The sequence below is a fragment of the Pinus tabuliformis genome, chromosome 4_1, assembly GCF_031772625.1.
Source record: "Pinus tabuliformis cultivar Carrire ecotype Pingquan chromosome 4_1, CPIR1, whole genome shotgun sequence".
NCBI classification, from domain to species: Eukaryota; Viridiplantae; Streptophyta; class Pinopsida; order Pinales; family Pinaceae; genus Pinus; species Pinus tabuliformis.
The window spans coordinates 783,534,883-783,539,715 of record NC_142303.1 but is presented as its reverse complement, the minus strand read 5'-3'; positions in this window follow the sequence as shown (position 1 = coordinate 783,539,715).

The following is a 4,833-nucleotide window of genomic DNA, read 5'->3' as shown; positions in this document are numbered from 1 at the left end:
AACCTAAATAACCTAGCCTAGCCTAGCCTAGCCTAGCCTACCTTACCTAACAGAACCTAACCTAACCTAGCCTAACTTGCCCTCCCCTAACCTAGCCTAACCTAGCCTCCCTAAGCTTAAATAGACTAGCCTAACCTAACCTAACTTACCCCAACCTTACCTAACATAGCCTAACCTACCTAACCTAACTTAACCTAGCTTAGGCTAGTCTAGCTTAACCTAAGCTAGCATAGCCTAGCCAAGCCTAGCATACCCAGGCCTCTCCTACCCTAGCCTAGCTGAGCCTACCTAACTTAACCTTACCATGCCTACCTAGCTTAGCGAGCCTACCTAGCCTAGTGAACCTACCTAGTGATCTATGTAGCCTACATAACCTAACTTATCCTAAAATATCCTAACATAACCTGGCCTAGCCTAGCCTACCTTACCTAGCCTAGCGTAGCCTAACCTAGCCTAGCCTAACGTAGCCTAGCCTAACCAAACCTCCCCTAACCTAGCCTAAACTACCCTCGACCTGCTTCGCCTACTCTAGTTTAGCCTAGCCTAATCCAGCCTTGCTTAAGTTATCCTAACCTAACCTAGCCTAAACCAGCCTAGCCTAGCCTAGACTAACCTAGCCTACCTTGGGTTAGCCTGTCCTAACGTGACTTAACATAGGCTAGCCTAGCATAGCTTGGCCTGGCCTAGCTTGACCTAACCTAGCATAGCCTAGCCTAACCTAGCCTACCCTAGTAATAACAATATAAGAAAAAACACATGCACAAAATTGATTTCTAAATCAATAGAAATCTCTAATATTTACAAATTATATATGTAACATCCATTTCCATGACTCAAAATATTCTAATATTTACAAATTATATATGTAACATCCATTTCCATGACTCAAAATATTCTATGGGGCAAAAAAGAAACTAGGGCGGAGGAGTATAGAATAGCACACAGAAAAAGGTAAATAGCTAAACTAATATGAAAACCATATTTCAAACCCTCTAACAAAGTAAGCAGGTTATTCAAATAATGTGGACCTTGGAGACTAAAAAACACAATTAACTAGAGTTGCAGCCAAATTTTCAAAGATGAAAGAGAGCTGGAACGATGATATTTTACTTGTAAGTGCAGAGAAGCCATCGGGGCATGCAGAACCTTTGATAACTCTCCTGTATTCACGTTTCGTTTGAGTGCTATCGCTGTCAGGATCTGAATTTAAAGCAAAATTCGAATAAAGCAGCAAAGCGAACCCAAATCATCCAAGGAAAACAGAGGAAAGTCAACTCCAAACCCTGCAAGGCAAAGACATGGCTGAAATGATAGAATAGTTTGGATTTAAAGCAATATATAAACAGGAAAGCGAACCCAAATTGTGCAAGGCAAACAGAGGAAAGTCGACTCCAAGCCCTGCAAGGCAAAGAAAAATTATAGAATAGTTGAATCATGATCTCTGAAAGAAATGCACAAAGAGAAAGAAAAAGGCACATAAATTAAGGGAAGCTTGCAATACATACCATTATGAGGAACATTCATGTCCATAATTTAAAGTAAAAACCCCAAAATGGAGGAAAGCTAAGCCCCAAGGAGAACAGAAGAAATTCAAATCTAAACCCTTCAGAGAAAATTTAATAAGAAACTCTGAAATTAATTCATACAGAGAGAAAAAGACAGATATCCATTATATGGGAAACCATTATACAGGAACCATTGATATCCATGAAACCATTATATGAAACCATAAAAAAATATAAAGCCTTAAGCAGCCTAACTGCCTCCGTCTGCCCTTCCCTTCATGTTCATTGCTCCCTCGGCGAAGGCAAGGGTCCGAGCGATGGCAGATGGCTCACGCAATGGGATTCAAGTCATGATATATTTTGCTAAATGGAAATTTAATCACAGTATTCTACAACAGATAAGAAAATGGATGAAAGAACTTTCATTAATTATTCACCAAAAGATGGTACAAGCGGCTCCTTCGCTTCTATGAATTATATTTAATATGAATTATATTTGTTGGAATTCAAATCTATAATTCAAACCTTTCATATATATTGGACTCTTCCAGACCAGTAATTAAAAACGAAAGTAAATGGTTGCAAACCAAGCCCATCAATATAATTTTAAGAAAACGCTAGGAGTTCATTGAGAAAGAGATTTCGGCAATAATAATGATATTCTGTCGAGGTTATCTTACTTGTAAGTACAGAGGATACTTCTCTGTTGCTCCCAAATCCAATTCTCCTCCAATCCAGCTTTCTCTGTTGCTCCCAAATCCAATTCTCCTTCAAATCACCATCCTCGTATATCAAATTATAGATAAAAAACAAAAAGAGACAAATACGACCTCAGACCTAGACGCCCAAAACAGAGAGACACACAAATAGGAAGCGTTCCAACGAAACACAACATGAGGAAGCGAGGAAGAAGCGGGGCAATGTTTGATGTTTCATTTTGTGGGAATCCTATAGCAGGTTGGACTTCCTGGAGTTTTTACAACCAATGACTGCTCGTTAAATTTCTATTAAAGTTGCTTTCTCTACTGGAGGATCTGCTTGCCACCGATGCAGTGGAGCGTCCTCCTCTATCACACATAGACACCATTTAAACTCCACATGGCTCGAAAGCAGCGTTCAAAATTGAACACGTCAGAGAAGTAAGGGGAAATTTTTACACGTCAAAAAAAATTTTAAATATGATTTTTGTCATTTAAAAAAAAATTGGAATAATATCTTAAATTTTTTTAAGAAGGGCTGTTAAATTTTCAACCCTTTTTTTAAATTTCATTTTTTCTAAAATTAAAATTTTAAGAATGTTGAATTTGGGAATTTCCTTTCATGTTAAAACTTAAATCCCATTTGAGAAACTCCCATTTCAAAAACAACAGTTTCTTTTTTAGTTGTTTTTCCTAATTGTGCATATGATGCAAGTTTTTATTACTTATTATGCCAAAATTACCTTTTCATACCATTACATTTGGCAGTTTCTAAGTTGTTTCCATTTAAAAAACAACAGTTTCTTTTTGAGTTGTTTTTTCTAATTGTGCATATGATCCAAGTTCTTATTAATTATTATTTAACAATTACCCTTTGATACCATTTCATTTGGTAGTTTCAATTGAGAGCCACTAGGTTTGACAACGATTTAAGCTGGAGAGGAGCGCATTCCACAGGCTTCATAACATACTGGATTTTATTTGTTTGCAGATTCCCAATTCCTGGTATGTTTTCATATTCCCAATTTCTTACTGGATTTTATTTGTTTGCAGATTCCCAATTTCTAAATGAGTTACTTGTATCAGTGTTAGTAAATGTGGTAGTGACTTGGAGGCAAGATACTAGTAATCAGAGAACAGATTTATCTTTGTTCATAATAATTATAGATGCCACCTCAAATCTGGAAAATATGTTGTGGAATGCTTGTAGCTTGCTTACTTTATTTTTCTAGAAAACAACAGGTCATCCACAAACATGAAATGTGAAATACCAGTGGTTCTTATTACCCAGCATCTAGCAATTAGTCCATTTTCTCTAGCTAATTGGATGCCTTTGCTCAGACCATCAATAACTAAAATAAATAGTAATGGAGAAAGGGAACAATCTTGTTTTAGTCCCTTATAGAGTTTGAAGAAATTATTCGGTTTCTGGTTGATGAGTATTGACAGTTTTGTGGAGGAAATGCATGTCATAACATAACAAGATTAGTCTATAGCAGGCAATTCTCTGTCATCTGTAAATAAACATGTACTCATTTTTAATAAATCAATATCATATTATTTCTCCATTAAATTTCAATATCAATATTCAATAGGATGGTCCATTTCATCATCACCCTTTCTGTTGAACTTATTATGATCTTTCAACTGCAATACAAAAACAATGTCCCCAGTTACAGCGTCTGGTGCTTCATCAGCTTCACCCTGAAAGACTATCCTCTGTCCATGCAGCAGTGACGTGGGGATTGGTTTCTTTCAAAAGCATATAATTTTCAGAGAAAATAATGTACATATGCTGTCTCAGTCATTTCCCTGCTTATTCAGTCGCAATCTCATTAAAATTGCCGGGTAAAAATAAGCTTCATCAGCTTCACCCTGAAAGACTATCCTTTGTCCATGCAGCAGCGACGTGGGGATTGGTTTCTTTCAAAAGCATATAATTTTCAGAGAGAATAATGTACATATGCTATCTCAGTCATTTCCCTGCTTATTCAGTCGCAATCTCATTAAAATTGCCGGGTAAAAATAAAGCTGAAGCTTTACAGACTTACCCCACTCTCAAGTAATGGCCTGCTTCAGATTAATTATATGAAATAAGGGTTGGCATCTAAATGTCTTTGTGATGAACATGTGTCAGCCAACATGAAAATGAATCGTCCTTCTCATTTTCACTGTGTCTTCCACTTTCAATTCAATTGATTGATTCAGATGAAACTTATGTATAAAAGCTGTCATCTGAATTCAGAGTTTGTGTGCACTGAATAAGCTATCCTAGTTGCAATTAAGGTTAATTTATTAAGCTTAATTTATTCAGTTTATAATAGGAAAAAAATTGATGTTTCTTTTAACACTTATAAAAGAAAATAAATTTAATGCTTTATGGCATTTTTAGATCCAAAATTAAAATCAATCTAAATTGGTAATATGAATATTTTATCAATATTTTAATTGAAAACCCTTACCCACACATAAATCTATCAAACTATCCCATGCCAAACACGAAACCGCCTCATCAATTATAAAAATTAGAAATACAGCCCACAATTTTCCAAATCCGCCTCGCTTATGGATACAACCCACTGTTTTTAAATCCCTTGTCTTCTATAAAAGACAATTCCTTCTTCGATTCC